Raw genomic sequence first — 21273 nt, forward strand, 5'->3', positions numbered from 1 at the left:
TATCTATTTTTTTCACTAATATTAAACCAACAATAATGCAAAAACATTCTCCAAATTGAACTGTCGCTTGTGGTCATCAAGTCGATGCCATGTATCCAAAACACATGGAGAAAGCCGACCGGTGGGGTCTCCTAGGATCTTTATTTAAATAATGGACCGAGCTGAGCAGAAGTCGTGTCCATATGGTCGCCTCCAGCTCTTCCTTCTCTAATGATCTTATTGGAGAATAGATATCGGGACTCAGATGCTCACAGGGGGAGAGGCTCAGAGATGAAGCTGTGAGCACTCTACTTTCTCAGGGAGGGATGTATGCCACCGTGGAGCTAAACAGGCTCAATAGACACCTTTAGGAAAGCAGGTGTAAGCTTAACCAAATTCGGAAAAACAGGCGCTCACCTCGGAAGACATTTGTCCTTAACTAAAACAAAAACCAAGGCAAATAAAATGATCAGGTTTTTGATAGGTATTGAAAGGGCTCTATGTCTCTCACTCACATAAACACATTTCATCCCTCATCTTCGGTAGTGACATTTTCTCTAATAGATGTTCCCTTTTCATTTGCCTTTTGTCAACCTGTCAGCTTCTCTTATACATAACCTTTGAAATTCCCCAAGCTCGAGTTAGATTTCTCGTATATGTGAAGTCTGTCGTGAGTTACACCTCTCTGACAGACACGGCTGGTTGCAATGGCTTATTTGAAAAGGAACTTGATGTATTTTATCACTCTGCGCCTTGAGTATTAAATGTCATGTTTATAGTATTATAATACGGTCCCTAGTATAATCAATGTCACATTTATTTAAAGAACAGAAGAAATGCTTAAAAATCCATCTTTTTGGGTGATAATGTGTGCAACTGTTTGTGTTTTTAAAAAGCATGAGCAAAACATCAGATGGCAATAGGTCTGTTTAAGTTAGAGTCTTGGTTCTCCATCATATCGAGACATCTAAAGGAAAGTTTATCTCCATTGAAACATACACATATTCACAGGATAAGTGATCAGTTTGACCTACCACAAACATCTAAAAGTGAGTGATCTTATTTGTGAAGTGTGAAAGCTAAGACACTCACAATGCAAGATGGACAGAGAGGGATAGGGAGAAGAGACAAGGCTTGAGGGGAGCTAAAGGGTAAAAAACAAACACTGCTGGCTGGGAATAGATTGCAGAGAGAAAAGCAACACAGTGAAGAAAGGAGACAGAGGATGAATAACAGGTTAGGTGGCAGGGGACTTGGTTTGTGGAAGTCGAGAGATAGAAGGGGGTTAAAAAGGCAAAGAGTAAGTGAGACAGAAATGGCAGAAGGGAATCCACAATTTGGCTCCACTGGGACCAGCTTTAGTCTTTCTAGTCCTGTCCTGAAACAGCCATACTGTTGTGTGCGTCTCCCTGACTTGTTAAACTCCAGACAACCTCAGTTTTCTGTCAAATCAACATAGCTTTAATCTAGCGCGCGGGGCCCTCTCACACTGTGTTTGACCTCATCTTATCATTGGGTTGTAATCAGGAGAGAGGTCTGGCATGAGGTGTTTTTCAGGGCGAATAAAAATGATTTAGAAAACAAGTTGTGTTAACATCACAGTTTAAGTCCTTGTTCTTTTGTCAGCCATGGCTAATGCAAATACTTAAAAACAATATGCACTTAAGCCTGACAAAACAGCTTTTCACTTTGAAACAATAATTAAACCCTTCAATCAATCAAAATCAACAATTGTGTGAGTCACTCACTATTATAAGAGAGGAAGTGGAAGGTAATGGCAGTTGTGTTGGATCATGCAATAGCATGTTCGCAGTGGATCATTTATTGAACCGTGCATCTATAGTAATTGCTGCTAGTCCTGTACATTTTCTATTTTCACACTGGAAATATTTAGGTTATAATGTCAGCAGGGGCAGTTTCATCTCTCTAAAGTCTAAACATTTAAAGAAACTATGATTTGGGGTAGCACACAGACAAATACCAGACCAAACCATCAACAAAACCCTTTTGGCCACATTACCAGAAATGTGTCTAAATGTGTCTTGAAGAAACGTCTTGCTATAGAGTAGGTTCATTCCAATTATGAGATTTCTTTTAAGGAGCACATTGTATTTCAGTATTAAGCCCCAACATAAGGTATGATGCAAGAAAGAAAACCAAAAACCCATTTAGGGCTAGTGGTCATTCATTTGAACACAATGTGTTGCTATTAGTAGTGAAATTGGCTGTTACTGTAGGTTATCCAATTGAGCTGATTAAAAGGTACACGGGTACACAGGGCAAAAGAAGCTCATTACAGAGCTCAGGCAAGAAAATGATCATGCATAAACACACTGGCAACAGCCCTGCAGACAATTTGCCAGAAGTCCATTAGCAAAGGAGTTTTTCATTAATTGGCGAGGAAAACTTGTCTGTAGCTGCCGCCATTTACGAGCATAACTTTGTGTCTCATTTATTATTGAAAGTGTTGGTGAAGGAGATGATTGGTACCACTTCAAATCAGCTGGTTGTAATTGCCACAAGACAGCTGTGATGTAGTTCTTGGCCGCCTGACTGATGAATCAGTATGGTGATGTGGTGAGGCTACACAGTGGAATCAGAGACTGCAGGGTAGCTAGAAAGCCAGTGTTACATTCTGATATGTAAGCAAAAGTAGATAAAGTATGTGTCTATTCAAGCCAGTGCTGTAAAAAAATACTGTCATTGTTTCCTGAAGTATAATCTGACTGTAACACATGCTGTTTAATCGAAAGAATATGCTGAAGCTGAAATAATAATTTTCCTGCATCTCATTTATGGTGGAAAAAGCCATAGAGAGTAATTAAATGTGTAGTCAATCCTCCATACCAATGACTGAACTCACCACAGGGGCTCCTGTCTGGGCAACCTCATTATCCGACTTCAAGTCAGAAATTCAATCGTAAGATTTAATTGAGTTTAAATTCTTAATTGGCTCCACCGCTAGGGGTAATTAAACAAATGGTTTCTTTAAACAAAGATGTTTCGATTGGGCGAGAGACAAAGGAACCCTACAGCCTCTGCTTGAGTTAGGGGAAGTATTATAGAAAGTGAAGCACAAGGTTTCTGAGCCGGGGTTTGGAGGAGTGAGTGATCAACATATCATATTGATTGCTTCCATCTATCATCAGTTTATTTATTTGTGATGATCTGTTTGAACCCGGTAATTGTTTGGGCACACCACCTCCCTACTTTTCTTTCTCTGTCCTCCGATCATTCAATCGCTGCCTGATTTATTTTTAGTTGTTTTTTATTCAAGTGTATACAGAACATTGTTGAGCTGCATTTGAAATTATGGGTGAAGTCTCTTTCAAGATGCCATTCACCATGTATTGCTCTGTTTGATGTTACCAGAGGAGGACAATTAGTGTGTATGAAAACTGCCTTCTCTTGTCTTTCCTTTTTGTTTCCTGCTCTTTATCTGTCGCTCATTATCCTCTCTCCAGCGTGCACACACACACACACACACACACACACACACACACACACACACACACACACACACACACACACACACACACACACACACACACACACACACACACACACACACACACACACACACACACACACACACACACACACACACACACACACACACACACACACACACACACACACACACACACACACACACACACACACACACACACAATAAACATTGCCAATGCTGCTGCAATCAGATCAATTCGGAGAAACTGATAAAATTGTGTCTGGCACAATAATGTGGCAGTTCTGATAAGTGTTTTAGTTGTCTTCACATATCTGGCTCCTGTCAAAATATATATTCATATTATTTTCTAAATGAGTCAGCAGGCTGACAGAGTAACAGGGGCCATGTCACAGCTTATGTTTGCTAGCAGACACAGCATCTGATCTTAATGACTTGATATGCATGCGTCTGAGCTGGAGAAGTTACACGGCAGCACAGACATAACACATCAAACTGCATATATGCATCCGTGATCAGACTCCTGTAACCCACGTGCTTTTATACATCACATTTCTAAAACATCTGAAGCAGTGCCATGTCCTCGTGCATGTTGAAAATAAGAAGAGCTGTGGTGGGAAGTTCCTTGTTTCTAATAATGCTGAAAAAAGCAATACGCTATACATTTTTGATGAATGGCATTTTAAATGACTTTCTTTCTGTTTGACTAGATTCACAGCCGCAAAATCATTACTATTGATCTCACCAAGTTAAATGATCTTTACCACAATTATCATTTATTAACTCAACAGAAAATATCTTAAACAATACCAATGTACATGCAGCATGTACAGACTGGTTCTCCATAGTGCAAAGAAACGGAGGATGTTCAAAGCTTATATATAGTATAATCATTCGACATTTCCAAATAAGGAGTCTTGTGCATGCTTTTTTTTCCCTCTATAACTCACAGTTGTGCAATGTTAATGTGTGTTTTTGCCATATAGGGGAAAGAAAGAGCAGGAGAAGTAAATACTTCAGTAACAAAAGAACGCTAAAATTAGTTTTCCTGTGCTCTCGTTAAACCCTGCTGCAAAAGCATCATCCCTGCAGCCCTGCGTAGTGCATATCTGTTTAAAGAGTCACTAACATAAATGGTCACATCTTTGAGTGACATCAGGAGTTATCACATTTTATAACGAATCTTGGACTAAGTGCAAAAAATATGAGACAAATAACTGATTGGTCAATCAAAAGAAAAGAGTAGAAGGGTCATTTACACACAAAGACACCAACAGATATGGGTAAATGTAGCAATGACAAGATTCAAGTATTTCTGTCAGTGTGAGCTTACACGATCTGGCCAGAATAATCAAGGAACAACAAGCGACTCGGTTTCTGACCAAAATACAAGCATAATAGGTGACCAAGGTGTTAACCGTGTCATGTACACGGTCTTGCACACTCTACCCAGGTGCCACCCCTTGCCCAAACAAAAAGGAGTATTTTTAGGAATTGAGAATGCGCCTGACACAAAAAGTCCCCTGCTGTGTGCTTCATGTGTGAAGGGAAAACTCAGGACAAATTACAAACCAGATGTTTCCCATATTGAGAAAAGGGCCACCAATAGACCAGACTTCACTTAAGAGAAATGCAAATGGCTAAAGTGAGCATACTAAAAAACAAACAAGCATAAACGAATGGGAAATGAAAATAAATACAGTCTGAAGTCAGGGTACCACAGGCTTTCTATATAGCCTCACATCCCTCATTTCTTGTCAGTCTGTCTTTTGCCTCAAAATGACTTCATATTGAATTATCCTCCTGCCTTTTATGATGCAATTGCCAAAGCCTCAGTCCGTTACTAAGAAATACAAAGCTATTGTTGGAAATAATATACCTTCAAGGTGTTATTTAGCATCACATAAGATGACAGTTGGTATTTGGATTCAAGCCAAACACGAGGACGACTACAAAGTGGAATGGATGGCTCTAAAGGGTGATTTGTACAAAGCCTCAGTCCAGTGAGCTCCACTCCGGTTACCGGCCCTCGTAACGTTTTTACAGGTTGTACATGAGCAAAGGGAAATGGCCTGTGGTTGAAGGGATGTGGAGAAAAGATAAGAGAAATGAGCCAAAACACGCCATTACTTTCCTCTGGTCTCCAATAATTGACAATTCAATGAACATCAACATAATAAAATGTCTGTGGTTCAGTGGTTACTGTTTTTATGGTATTTTGGGACCATTTGATAGAGAAAGAGCACATCTATGAGAAAGAGAGTGAAATAAACAGAAGGATTGTTTTGTAGTCTTTACAGCAGATGTATATGCAATGCAGCTTTAGCTTCTCTGCACCACAGGAGTTTCACAAAATGTTATACTAGCGGTATCATCATTGCAGTTTCAAACTTTTTGTTGTGCTGCAATTATCATTAAAGTTTTAGCAAGCTGGATTTAATATCAAAGCACACACATAAACTTGCTTTTCTCTGAACTATAGAATAAAACTCAGTCTCTGGAGAAATGAAACTGCAAATCCAATTTGTCTTTATAATCTTATTCCCTACTGAGGAACGTTGAGTTCCAGATCCATCTGAAATGTCTTTGCCTTACTAAGCATATTCTTCACTACTTCCTGTAAATGTGAGGTACATCGAGTTATTTCTTCTCTCTTTTTTATCACTTTACCCACGGTCCACATCCACCATCTGGTAAATTGGCCATGGCTGGTAAATATAGCAGTTTATTTTCATTTTAGTGAGTTGGGAACTTATTTCTACAGATAGAGAGAAAATCATATTTCACCAGCAGATCCCAGTGCTGCCTGACAGTGATGTATTACTCTGGTCGAAGCATTCCCATTCACTTCTCAAGTAATTTCGTTTAGATTCCAGCACCTGCATACTGGAAGACAAATCTGAAATGCAAACAAACCAGAAACATATTATCTAATATCCAGTTTTTGAAAATGTGCCCGAGGGAGCTCAAATAAGATCATACTGTCTGAGAGAATATGATGTTTGACTGCAGGAGACTGACAATGATAGAGCTCACATCAACACAGATCATGCATCGTGTGCTTTGCTCAACGAGAACATGCATGAAAATCCACTACACATGTGATATAGATGTGTTGTTTCAAACTATGCCATGCTAATCTAACAGTAAGCAATGTCATGCATTTAGTGAGAACAAGCCTATAACTATCTGTAAGGGTCCAACATTCAATTATTATCACAGCTGATTTAAAACAATAGATTTTCTCAGCATATTTGCCTTTCTCTGATAGCAAACAGTATAGAGGTCACCAGAATCAAACCAAAGATGTTGAACTTAAGCCCCTTTAACCATTTCTCTTATCATGATACCCAGTCAATGACTTTTTTGCTAATTCAATCAATGGTTAAATCTATATTTGTTATTCTGCACGCCTCTAAAAAAGGCAGGGGTGGGGGTTTTCAATTAATTGCAATCCGCAGCCTCACCACAAGATGCCCCAACATCCTACACACTGGTATTTTAATTAAAAGTTAATCGATTATCAACATTTCTGTGAATTAACTGTGTTGATCATGGATTCCTTGATGACGATCAAGAGTTCATCTGTTCTGCATACATGCTATGAATCCAATTTAATATACCCATGAAATGAGTCCACAGACCTAATGCGATACATTTTAATGTCCGTGTAAAATGGCTTTTATACTCTAAGGAGCGGATATGACTGTCACATGTTTATGATTTTAGCTGGTTGTGTATTAGAAAGCAATGTGCGGTGTGGCATAATGTCGGAAGTGGTCCGCAATGACACTTCACAGCAAGAAATATCATGGTTCAAAACTGGAATACTCCGGTCTCCACCCACAGACCACAGACATGCAGGTTAGGTTGATCGGCAACTCCAAAAGAAATGGCCCCTCGGAGTGAAAGGTGGTCTGTGTGTGATTTACTGTCGACTCGTCCAGGGTTTACCCCTCCTCTCGCCCAGTGTCAGCTGGGATCGGATCCGGCCCCCACGACCCTCAGGATTAACGTCCGGTTAAAACTGATGGATGGGTTTATATTAGTCACACGGCTCTAGGGATGGCATATGGTCTGTCAGTCTGTTGTCAAGTACTGAAATGTTTCAACAACTATTATATTGATCGCCATGAGATGTTGACATTCAGAGGATGTACTTCATTTTGTGATCCCTTAACTTTTATCTAGTGTCATCATCAGGAAAACATTTTAACCAATACTGGTTTCTAAAATAGTTAGAATCAATGCTTGCTGCACTTTGTATTTATGTGTTTAATGGTAATTGGCAAATCTTTGCCAACTAACATGCCAAACCAAGATGGTTACTTTAGCACGCTATCATAGCTTCAGACTCTTCAACTTCAAATAATAAGATTGCTACAAAGGACCTTTGTTGCATGTCACTGCATATTTTTCTCCTTCTTCTATCCAATCATCAATACATGCATGACAATGTGCCCCACATTTTAAAATCACGGAATACTCCGATGCATGTACAGCAGAGTTTGCAGATTAGGAGTGCTTGGATATGCCAGGAAGAGAAGGACTACAATATGAAGGAGATCTCAAGCACCACAACAAGATTTTGGCTGTAAATTCTTTAGTTTTATGTCAATTAGAAGAGAAGTAATTAGCTGCTCTCTCATAGATCATTTTCCACTCTCGTTCTGGATGACACTTTAAGTCCAGGCACTTCTGTTAATAAAACCTCTTCCCATTTCTTTTTGGAAAAAACCCACGGGGTTTACAGCTTACAAAGAGGAGCAGATTCCCATTAAAAGAAAATAATGAAACATTTAATGTCACTGAATGTTGTAGTATAATAAAGCGTAATTAACATAGGTATTTCCACTCATACTTCAGATTTGAAACTTGACTAGCGCTGACTCCTATTGACTTCTGAAAATGAACAATTTAAATCAAATCACTGTGTTCAATAAGTACAATTCGACTTGTATATAAAGTAGTATGATAATTCACACATTTGACCTCTTCAGCAAGAATAGAGACGTTAAATATACATGACTGTGACTCTCAATGTATTAATCCATTGATAAAGAATGGACCAACTGTGGATAGAAAGTGACTGAGCTGATTTCACATTTTCTCTGATTTCAATTCCCTTTTTTCCTTAATATTCTCTGAATGAGGTGTGCATTAAGTGTGATTAAAGATAAAACAGCGCTATAAAGTCTTTGTTCTGCCTTTTAATGAGTGACAGCAGCTTATTCCAGTTAAACAACCTGACCTGTGATGACGAATAAAAGCCTTTAATGTGACATCTATTAGCCACATAAACAGTTTGCTGTGTGTTTCCTGTCACTGTTTAGTAATGTGACACACAGCAAGTGTTTTACAGGATACCTTATCAGATGAAAAGCTCCAAGTGGTTACAAATAAGTCATTAAAGTGAACGTATCTGTCCTCTGCCTTCCTGCCATGGTTGCACTTCGGTAAGCCTCAGTGCTTCAGTAACTAGGTTACTTCTGCTACTTGTGCAATACAGGAAATCTCTCTTGCATTTTCTGCAGGATGACCCGAGATGGATGGATCTCTCAACCACTTCTGCTGATGGATAACTCATTAGCTTTTTGTCACAATGGTTAATTAGGCTTGACCAAGCACCCTGTCTCCGCTGGCCAACTAGCAGAGCTCTGCAGAGCTGCCTGACCCGATGATAAATCATGTCAGTTACTGCGGGTCAGCTTTGTTAGAGATAAACACACTAGGTAGTTGCTTTAAATGACCATGTGTCATTTTCCATTTTATTCGAGGAGCATAGCAGTGTTTTTTCAAACCCTATCCATCTGTCTATTTGGTATTACATAAAAATAAGCAATCTGAATCTACCGATACAATTTGTGCCCATGAAATTGAATACCGAGGCCTACTCACTTGCATATAGTCCACTTTATGACAACCTTTCCAACAGATATCTCTCTAACAGTTGCGTAATAAGCAATGCTTTTCCAATTTTAAATATGCCTCTATTGTGAGCACGTTCAAATGGAAGCACTCTCCTCCGCTAGCTTTAACATTAAAGGACCTGACAGAGAGAAGGGGGGGGGGAAGAGAAGGGTGGGAGGAGGGGGACCAGTGGGAGCTGTTGAGTGTCTGCTGATGGGCTAACTCAATTTCAGGGAACACAATGGAGCCAAAGGCTGATTTCCAAAAGGCAAATTGTCATTCTGAGCTGTATGGCACCTGTCTGGTGAGTTCATCTCTTGTGCGGTGGGTGTACTCGAGAGAGGAGGCCGGGACCAGAGGAGAGGACCACATTACGGTGGGCCCTTGGAATGGAAGGGAATTGAAAGTGAAACTGTTTGAAATGCGTTTGAAATGCATTGAAATGAAAAGCGCGCAGGCTCTTATGGCTGCCATTGGAATTCGTTCAGAAAGACACTCAATTGGTCTTGACCAGATTGAGTGGGTGAACAGGAGGGGATCGAGTGAATCGACCCAGACAATGATGCTGTTGCCTCGGTGACGGGCCGAGGACCCTGGTATCCCCAGGACTTCTGCCGCCAGTTGTTGTACACTCCGAAAATCAAAAATCACTGTGTTCCATAAAATGAAAAAATACAATTTATACAGCCTTTAAGATCTACATTTTTCATCTTCAGTAAGAATAAAGATGTCAAATTCCCATGACTCTGACCCTAAATGCACTAATCCATTGATAATGCTGAGTGTGGCCATAGCGACTGAGCTGATTTAACATTTTCTAACAAAAAAAATCACAATTATTCACAAAATAATTTCCTTTGTTCCTTAATATTCTTTGAATGAGGTGTGCATTAGTGAGATTAATAAAACAGCAGAATAAACTCTGCTTTATAAAAGGTGTGCTGCTGCAATCGTTGTACTCTCAGAACCCGCCCCCCAACCCACCCATCCTCCACCTCTATTATTTCTCCATCTTTCAGAAGGTGGGTGTACCATCAGCTGCAGGTCCACCCCCCCTCTTTGTTCGATGCTCCAATTACAGAGCTGCCTGCACCGATTAAAGAGGCAGCACATCTGACAGCACACACACACACACACACACACACACACACACACACACACACACACACACACACACACACACACACACACACACACACACACACACACACACACACACACACACACACACACACACACACACACACACACACACACACACACACACACAGTCTGCTACAGACATCTGCACATGAACGTCCCCTGACTGCTCTGCTGTATAGTGTAACAACTTACCTGACACACTCAGCAATACATTCGTACACACACATCTGTCAGCGCAACAAACCTGACCCTAACGACGGCATTTAAACACCTACACACAAAAAAAACCGCACACGGCAGGTGTTTGTCGTGGCTGTCTGTCACATCCAGGAAGAAACAACAAGCCATAATGAGAATGAGAGCTCCTAATTGTAGGTGTCATCCTTTTTTAATTGTTGTAGGAACAATTTGCCGCGTTAGACGAGGTGGCTGTTCAGGTGTCTACACAATCCCGCCTGGCAGTGAGGTTTCGTCCCTGACCTCGCTCTGTGGCAGGTACTCCAACGCTGAGACACGACCTCAGGAGAGCAGGCTAATCTTTTCCCTATTACAGTCTTTTTATGTTCCCATTATTCTCCACCTGTCATTACATCATTATCTACTTCATGTGTGAATAATTGCACTGTGCGTGGAAAAACAATTTACCTCATTTGCCCCTCCATTTCTTCAGCTCAATACTACTATGCTTAATAAATCAAAGTGAGATAACAAATACAGGTAAATGTAAGAAGTCTTATAGCTTCTGCTATCTGGAGTCAAGGTAAGAGATTAAAGTTTCCCTTTCTATATCATTTATCATATTGAAGGATTATTGTTGTGTGATAATTAGAAAAGGTATAGCTATCTATCAAATATATTATGTATAGAGACATAGAGTTAACCTGGAGCAGAGTTAAAGGGACTTCCTTAAAAAGTGTTTGTACTTGATGTAAAGTATAAGTGTGCTCATGCTAAAATGATATAGTATATTTTTGGCATTGTGACAGTATAACATCCACAACATACCAGTATTGATTATAAAGTGAATTACTAATAAATATATACTGCAGAAAAACACACCTAACCCCAAGTGTTTTTACAGAAGTTGGAAACAGTTTTCCCTCAGTTCAGTTTCTTTTGTAACACACACACCCACACATACAAACGCAGGCAGGCACGCTTTCTGGCAGAAATTAAGTAAAAATTGAAAGTGTATATTATCACTAGAGGTGCATGTAGAGTCTGTTATGAGTCAGATTCAGCTTGTAATGGTGGTACATCTGAATCCTAAGCATACGAAACCTCAGAGCTACAGCAGGTAAATAAAGTAAAAGGAACCAGCACTTAAGATTTCTGCTTCATCTAACAACAAGTACTTAGAATATCCAAAACCACACACCAGTATCAATGATTCCGTCTGACACTGAGAACAACTGACAAAAGGTGTTGACTGATCTCTGCCGATGTAGTGCTTTGCCTCTTCTTACCTTGAGAAAACAGGGGAGGAGGAGGGTGTGTGAAGTGCTGCTCTGATGCTCGGCTGCTCATGTTCACAAGGTGTGTTGCTGCGAATAAAGTGAGACAAGGAGATTAAGAGGATGGGAGGTGGGGTCATGCTTGCAGCTGCGCAGGCCTGCTGGAATACAGAGCATGAGGATTAGTATTCCTGCTTGTCTAGACAGTTAGAGCTGAAAGCTGAAAATGACGATGTGTAGGACTTCAAAGAACAAAGATTACGTCTGTGTAGCAGCACTTATGAACATTGTAACATCAGAATGTTACAGCTCTGTTGATCCAACTCACCTTTCTTCTATGGTTCTTGTTTTAAAATTCAACCCAAACCTGAATATTAAAGTGAAATTCCCTTACACTAAATATCCCCTACTATTCCTCATGACAAATCCCTGTGACCTCACCGTGAAATGATGCGCTCCGGTTTCTCTTTGCTCTGTGGTCTTCTGTGAGTGCCTGCTAGTGCTCAGTCATTACCAAAGGCCTATTTCCTTGCTGAGATATCAGAGGCCTGGGCATACCGCGTTGTGGAAGCTGGGCTGCAGGCTGAGAGGGGCGAGCGAGGCATGTCCTGTGGGCCCAAACCACATCATGAGCTGGCAGGGATTCTGACTGCTGGAGCATGAAGTAGAAGCAGCCACACTTCATAAATCTTGCTCATAGCGGGTCCGCACATAGCCAGGGATGCAAATCCTGGGGTAACAAAACAATTGCAGTTCTTACTCGCTGTGTTCAGCTATACGTAGTGGTGGGCATGCACCTGAAGTGTAGTCTATTATCATCGGCCAGCCAAATCATTACGTTGCTATATCTTCCCATTGTAAACAGGTTCTGTGTAATTAAAACATGCATTTGAAGCTCAGTATTTGCTTCAAATTACAGTTTGTTCTCTCTCTTCTGTAAAAAAAACAAAAGTGTGTCAAACCTCCTGGACACAACACTAAGTAATCCCAGAGTTCCATTATGCTCCAGTCCTCCATCAATCTTTCAGTAATTTGAAGCTCTGAAAGCGTGCATGTCCACCTTTGCACTGCCTGGAAGCTAAACACACACCGAATAAGGGAGAGACATATACAGAGCTACAGACAATGCTCGCTCACTGTGAGTGAATAAATTACAAGTGATTGTGCTTTGTAATGAAAGCAGTGGAGCATATTGTGCAAATGCTCTGCTTTTTAATGATTTAATTAGAGAACCTCACTCAAATTGGAGCAGAACATTTCAACATGTAGATGAGCGAGGAGCGCTGCCAGGAAACAGCAACGCAACTCAAGATCCTGTGTTAATTGCTCTAGCAGTCGACAGATGTGCCTCACGTTTCCGCCCATTTCCTGCTTTATCAAAATTAGTTAGCCCCAGAAAATGCCAAATGTTGTCTTCCTAAACTAAATGATTTACGACCGCTAAAATGCATCATGTCATTATAATTTCCGACATTCTTTATTCGATTTAGAAAGCATGCTGTCTGCAGCTTGAGGAAGTTGAGCATGTGTTATATCATTAACTACAGGCACTGGCCGTGGCGCAACTGGCTGGGTCACCTGCACCGTACGTCGGCGACCAGGGTTCGATTCCCGACCCGTGGTCTTTTCCGGATCCCATTCCGACTCTCTCTCCCACTTTCCTGTCACTCTCCACTGTCCTATCCGATTAAAAGTCAGAAAGCCCCCAAAAAATATCTTTAAAAAAAAAAAATCATTAGCTACAGCTACTGATTTGTCCCAAATGACAAATTTCAAAAGGTACAACTTCAAACAACCACTTTCAGAGGTTTCAGATCTTTTTTGTAAAGCCTCAACTCACAGGTGGACCGACTATTTTCACACCAACTGACTCCCCAATCCCCACAAAGTTTCAATATTAAAGTCCGACTCAATCAACTAAACTACAAAAAGTTCACATAAGTCAGTGTCAATTCGTAATACAAACCAAAGGGGACAGCTCGATGTGCTGTGGTGTTGCCCCAGCCTGAAAACAGTCTCCCTCCGCTGGCAGCAGCACAGACATTAATCACCAAACTCATTAAGACTATCTGCATCAAGTGCCCACAGCTCATAAACTCTTGGAATAGACCATAGTGGCTTTTACCTCCTGAAGCATCTGCTTATTTACTTCTCAGTACAGTCAACCAGTCTATTGCAGATGACACTGGGCTTTGGCTTCTTATCTGCATTATATTTATTCATAGCAGTAGGCATTGTCTTTCTTCAGGGATGTGAGAACAATAAAAGCAAAATCCTGAATCAATAACATTGGTGACTGAGGAATTGCACAGAACTCGTAAAGGGTAATACGAGACAGATACGCATTCTTAACATTGATTCACTTCTCTTAAGAAGAATAGACTATTGTAATGAATAAAAAATGAGCAATATATCCTAATTCTGTTTCCAGAGCTTGAGAGAATAGCTGGAGGTAAACTGCAGAGTGTGTAGCCTAAATGCTTAACATTTCCATTATGTAAAATATAAATATTTACAAGGCTTTGTTTATGCGAGCCGGGGAAAGCTCACACACAAAAAGACAGCTCACACAATAGTGCACTCCAAGGTCCCATCCAGGGACAATGTGCATACTTTTCAATTAGACAATATTTCATGGTCACATTGAGGATATGAAAACATTTCCCTGCTCACACGGACGGCCTTATGTTCTCCCAAGGCTCCATTTGAAAAGGAACACTACATACAATCTGCCACTCGTATGTAAAGTAAAAAGTTTACTAGGTAGAGACGCTCTTGATGAGTGAGTGTGAAGATACACTGCAAAAGGTGTTAACAAGTTTTGACGCAAAGGTTTTATTCTCGAAAACACTGTATGATGTTGACTGAAAACTTAAATTAGCAATGCCATTCTCTATATCCTTTCTCTTCTCAAGGCATTTCCATGTTGACATCAATGGCACATAGGTTGCGTGTGCAACTTCAGTTGCCATGGTGATGGGAGCCTGGATATGTGTTAAAAGGTAGGAGCCAACTTGGAAGGATACCTGATTGCCGGGTTGAGAGGGTCCATCCCAAGAAAACCAAAAGTCGGAAAGGTTTTCATTTTAGGAAAGAATCTTGAGGTCTCAATTTGAGCGGGGAAATTCCTGCATTAAAAAAACAAAAGCTTTTATCATGGAAACAACAGGACATGTGTGAACGTATCAACAGTTAAATTCAATTATTAATATCTGGAAACAAGTATGTTTGGATTATAACCATTTGTTTGGACATTTGTATATTCAACTTTTCAGTTTGAGGCTTGCAGGGAATGGGATGCAACATATTTTCATACTCTCCTAAAATGTCTTGGCGCTTCACATTCCTGGCAGCGAATGTTGCATCAACTTCCAAATGGTCAGTTTCATCCTGATGAGTTTGCAGGACAAGTAGTCTATTCAACCTTGTTTGTGACATTATGCTTCTCAAATATGTCTTCAACCGTCTGAGTGATGAAAAGCTCCCCTCAGCTGAGGGTGATGAGCTTGGCAAGGCCAACAGTATTTTCAGCAGAGTCCTGACCTCACTGAAAAGCCTTCCAGCTTCGCCTCGATTTTATATTTTAGCGATTGGCAACTTCACCACCTCAGTAGTGCTTGTGTTTGGGTTGACATAGATCGGGTTGGGAAAGATGCTCAGTTGAAGTTTCACTTTCTTTAAAGCTGCCTTCACATGATAAGAGATTTGCCCTTTGCTCAGTCAGGTAGCTGCAGAGCCTTGAGGTAAGGACAGCTAGTTAGTTTAGTTCTCTGGTTCCCTTCCCTGGTTGCCTGTGCCCTTCATGCAGCTTTCATATTATTGGATGCTCTTTGAAAGATCAGTGGCAATCGAGGTCAACATTTAAATATCTCCGACCTTAAGCTCTGTGCTCTTCTACAATTTAAAGCGGTGCTCGAGCTTAGTAAGGAGTAAACACTAACATAGAAAAAACAACGACAAAGCCAGCAGAGAGCATTGCCTTGCTGTCCACCCTGATAATGAGAACACATTTATTCAAATAATTAGGCCAAAAATGTCTTTGCCAGACCAGCTAACTTACTTTCAGCAGGTATTTTGTCATGTTCTGAGATTTGCAGCAGAGCCTCATGCAGAACTTAGTCATTGTCAAGTACCCTGCTGAAAGAGGGCTTCTGGAGGGTACACCTTGTGGTTCCAGGTTTTGGGTTAAAGAACCTGGCAGGCTGCTTTTAGCTACCTGTGACAAAGGCTGCTTCACTATAACCTGGAAAAGGTCTTGGACTTGTGTCCAGTACAAGATATACCTCATGTGTGACATCCTGTAATACGAGATTAAGGACATTAGATGGGCATTGCACTAAAACTGCATTTGGCTCATTTTTCTTGATGATTTTCCAACAATCAGCCACCTGACTCTCCTCCTGCCTTTTCCCTGCTTTATTTTCATTTTCCTTAAAGGACAATTGATAATCAGAATCGTAACAGTAATAGTAATACTGGATGCAGATTTGGTGCCTTTCTCCTATTTGTATTTTCTTTTGTTTGGCGCAGCTTAATGTTAGCTTGAATTCAAACACATCAGTGGCTAGTAATGGGCACTTTGGCTCTTTTCAGGCAGCAGGCTGTCAGTTCCCTGATGTTGCCAAATGATCATTACCAGCAAAACCTCAAATTAATAATGCAATATTCACTCAAACCTATTGACAAGCCAATTATCCCTTAATGCAGGCAAATATTTTGATTCCTCCTACAAAGTGGTCCAATTTGCATTTTGTTTCTGTTTCTTAATTGGTTTCTATGTCTTGTGATATTTGATGACAGGATAATGTCTGCTGTTCCCCACTTAGAGGTCTGCCTGCAATAGAAATAAAGTTCTTATAACTTTGGCTGGATTACTTTCGCTGTTGTTCTGGGTCAATGTTTCTAAAACCACTTCTGAAGAGCTCCACCTGAGAAATAACCCTTGCTTGCCGGATGTGCTGAGCTCAGGGTTGCACTGCATTTAGCCGGTTATGGTGAGGGGTTAGATGGAAAACATGCTGAACAAGGGGTTCATGCTCTAATAAAGGTTTGGAGCAGGTTTGGGGCGAGGGAGAGAGTGTGGCAGCAAATGATCCTCATATTAAAGACATTTGGACAGAAACACAGAGGTTATGTAGAGGTAAGGTAAAGGTTGGTAAACTAACTGATTGATAAGAGCTGCTTAAATACAATAGCATGACATCATTTTTGTGGTGAAGTAAAGTTAATGTTTTTCTAACCCTGATTCAATAATGGGGATGCATGTTCTACACTTGGTCCATTGCTCAGTTGCATTACTGCAGTGAGACCAAAAAGCCAGCTTAAGTTAAGCCCAAAGTTAGTTTGCTCGGCGCTCATCCTGCCTTATGGGACATAACCCAGAAACAGAGGTGACAAAAACTCAGAGGGCAGAGAGGTGAAGATAATCCTCTAACAAGCTCAGCGAGCGAGAAAGGACAAAAATGTTTCATTGGGACAAAGTTGACCATGAGAAGTTAGACAGGAGATGTAAACTAAAGCTGCTTTTCTACATTGTATATACTAAAAACAACCAATCGAAACAGTAGCGACAACAAGAAAGAACCCTTATTTAAGCCCATCTTGGCCCAATCATGAGTGTCTTTCAGACAGTTGGATGAGAAGATCCATATCACTTACGCCTGTCTGTTTAATATCATGCTACAGTCAGGAGCACGATAGCTCAGCTCTAACCATAAAGACTGGAGACAGCAGGAAATAGCTAGCCTGGCTCTTCCTGAAGGTAACAAAAACTGCCTACCAACACCTCTAAAACTCAATAACTGAACACTATACGTAATTTGCTTGATGTGTACAAAAAACAAAGTGTAGTTGGATTGCAGTCGTGGTTTGGTTACAGAGCCAGAATGTATCTCAGGTGTATGCAGTAACTTCCTGAAGTCTCAACTAGTTACCTGGCAAACTATTTCGATATCAGACACAAAAAGAGCCCTTGTGGGTTCTTTGTATGAATCCATGGCAGCCCACCTTGAGCTAATTACCAGCCCACATGGGTAAAACATATATGGGACCAAAATGGCGCTGCCATTTTATACCCATACCCACATGGGTATGCTGGGCACATGCCAGACTCTTAGCACTTGGGAAATTAATTGTTGTGTCAGCGTTCCTGATTAACAACTCTACAAAATTCCCAATGATTTACATGAAGGTTCATTCATACAGCTGCTTTAAATCACAATTTATACTCAATCTTACTTGACAGGTGACCGTAAAACCAAACCTGTAGTATAAACCATCATCATAATATAAGTGCAAGGCTCACAAAGTCAAAGTGTGTGTGAGTGCAGCGCTGATTGTAGAATGGGTAAGGGTGTGTGTGTGTGTGTGTGTGTGTGTGTGTGTGTGTGTGTGTGTGTGTGTGTGTGTGTGTGTGTGTGTGTGTGTGTGTCCAAACCCTAAAAACCAGTCATCCCCCCAACCCTCTGTGCAATTCTCACGGACGCTGGGTTTCATCAGGTTTTGTATTTCAGACCTATTGATTATCTGCAGTGAGGGGCACTGTGACAAAACCCCAGCAGGAGTCCTCCATCTGCAATAAGCCATGCATGCACACACACACACACACACACACACACACACACACACACACACACACACACACACACACACACACACACACACACACACACACGCACACACGCACACACGCACACACGCACACACACACACACTGCTGTGTTATTGCTCCCCTGGTTATGAGAGAGATATGCTCACTAATAAAACATTAAGGCAATACTGGTATTGGTTCTTTAATGGGATTATCCAATTTGCTGTGAATCAACACAACTGTTCACCTCACAGCGCTATCTTAACACAGACGTATTATTTAAAGATATCTGTCCTATATTTTTCTTTATGTTTGGATCTGAAGGTTGCCATTGGTTAGCCGATCGATCCCCTTCTTTTGAAGCCCGGCAGTGTCTATAGGCCAGTCCTCTCTTGCTAATCGATTATTTGACCTTTGAGTCGTCTGTAGACATGCAGGTACAAATATGAAGGAGAACAGCACGTAGCCTCTTAATGGCCAGACTATTGGGCAAACAGATTAGTAAGAGACAAATTAAGTTCAATGTATTATGCTCTCAATTATTAATTTCGAACTTGCGGGACCTTAGTTAAGTCAAGTCAAGTTTATTTTGGCAGTATTTCATACCACAGACCTACTCAATGAGATTAAAAATACCAGGGAAAGAAAATAGGTAAAAATCATACATGCCAAATAAAAAAATTAACATGATAACATCTAATAATTTATGCACAAGAGAGGCATCTCAGAGGGTCATATTGTACTTTTATAGCACGCTAGGATTCGTTTAAATGTATTTACATCAAAGAGTGAGATTAGTAATACAATTTAGAATCAACAAACCAATTATGGCTATCTAAGGCTGAAGATAAACCTTTATTGATCCCTTGGTGATTTTTGCAAGCTAGTCAACACTATATCTAAAACTAGAAATCCTGCAACATTGTGATGATGACCAATTCGTCAATGTTATAATGAATACAACATTTTTAAACATGCATTACATGTTTTGCTGGGAGCCAATGAAGAGAAGTTAAAATAGGAGCCATGTGTTCAAACATTTTGGGTTTTAGTAAATGCTCTGGCTGCGTCACTGGATAAATTGAAGTTTATTCATCACATGCACAGCTCTCAACGCAATCCAAGCGGTGTCTTCAGGAAACGATGAAATGGTAATCTATTTTTAAAAATGTCTTACCTTCATTTTGGTTAGCAGCAGTGAAGCAGAAACTCCATTCAAAGTGTGTACATCCATGGACGAAACGTGACTGTCATCTTGTGGTGGGAAAAAGGAACGGCTACCCGTTGACGTCACTGTCGCGAAAACAAACAAACATCGCTTTACGGTAGTTTGTAATTTGAAAACTCGACATGGCTTCTTCATTGATTTGCAGCGAAACTCAAAGCAGGTAAATCACAATTGTAAATCAATGGCGTTTATTATTCTAAACATAACAAATGGCTGTCTCTCATTAACTTCAATGCCACGGTTATCGTAGATGCCACATGTTATGCTGTATGTCCCCCTCCTGTTGGCTAGTTTTGTTGTCATTTCAGAGTGAGCTCAGTGCTAAACAGAGATGTGAAGCAGTATGGAAAGAAGTACATGTTTGACTGCAACGAAGAGACGTGCTGGAACTCAGACCAGGTGAAACTACATCTGTGTCCCAGTAGTATGATAAATACCTATTGTATGTACAGTATATATTCTTAAATTCTAGCTGTTTTAGTAGCAGTTCACTTTCCCAGAGTTGTAAAAGCGTTGAGAATTTGTTTTCCCCCCCTGCATTGCATTGTGGGAGACAAGTGTTTGTGTAGTAGTAGTAGTAGTAGTAGTAGTAGTAGTAGTAGTAGTAGTAAGCTAAGCTCTAAATATCCCCCTGGCTTCTTGTCATTGTTGGCCCCGAGGCAAACTGGTTTCGCCTATACAAAAAAAAAGTTGGTAGGTTTTCCTGTGTAAGCATGACCCTAGATAAGTATGCTTAAAGACTTCACAGCAAATGACTGTTCTACTGTACATGTCTGGCTGACTAATTAACACCATGTCGTTGACAGGGTGACTGTCAGTGGGTGTCTCTGGAGTTCCCTCAATCTGTCAAAGTGTCAGAGTTAAAAGTCCAGTTCCAGGGAGGCTTCTCATCAAAAACATGCAGACTACATGGTAAAACTCAAGAGATGACATTTTCTAACTTTAAGCATTGTCCCAAATTGTTTCCTTATTCACACCATCGTAAGTGTTCTCACGTGTTATATTTTACAGACAAGATCTTAGTGGTGACAAGGTAAGATAAACTATTCGTCACTTGTTCTTTCCAAAGGTTGCCCGAAAGATGGAGCCTTTACCCAGATCTGCGATTTGTATCCAGAGGATGACAACTCTCTCCAGATATCCTTCCTTCATTACTGTGCAGCATTATACAAAATAGTGAAATGAATGCCCTGTCATTTCTTTATTTATTCCATGCTAAATATTGGAGCAGTATTTAGTAAACCTTACATTTTGTACAATCCATCAGTTTTACCAGTAATCATGCTAGCTATAAAAGCTATATTTGATTCTTCTCTCGTTTGCATTAATCATAGTTACGAGTGATTATGATGTTTACCATAAATATTTACTTGAACATAACCAGTTGTGAAAAAAATATGCCCTTAATGCAATTCTGCTTTAATTAATTCAAATGTAGCCGGGCAATTTTTACAGCAATTTCACTGTAGCTGTCACTCTACAAACAGTGTTTCCTTTGACT

At 40.4% G+C, this 21273-nt stretch overlaps 1 long non-coding RNA gene across 1 annotated transcript in view; it reads right to left on the minus strand.

Annotated features, from left to right (window-relative positions):
• Positions 1-19792, minus strand: part of LOC134869046 (uncharacterized) — a 28762-nt gene extending 8970 nt beyond the window's left edge. The window contains exons 1-2 of the long non-coding RNA XR_010166378.1: positions 19722-19792; positions 11968-12045 (exon numbers count right to left, since the gene is read on the minus strand). This is a non-coding gene — a long non-coding RNA (uncharacterized LOC134869046). The remainder of the gene's footprint in view (positions 1-11967; positions 12046-19721) is intronic.
• Positions 19793-21273: the final 1481 nt, after the last annotated feature.

The sequence above is a fragment of the Eleginops maclovinus genome, chromosome 9 (genome assembly GCF_036324505.1).
Source record: "Eleginops maclovinus isolate JMC-PN-2008 ecotype Puerto Natales chromosome 9, JC_Emac_rtc_rv5, whole genome shotgun sequence".
NCBI classification, from domain to species: Eukaryota; Metazoa; Chordata; class Actinopteri; order Perciformes; family Eleginopidae; genus Eleginops; species Eleginops maclovinus.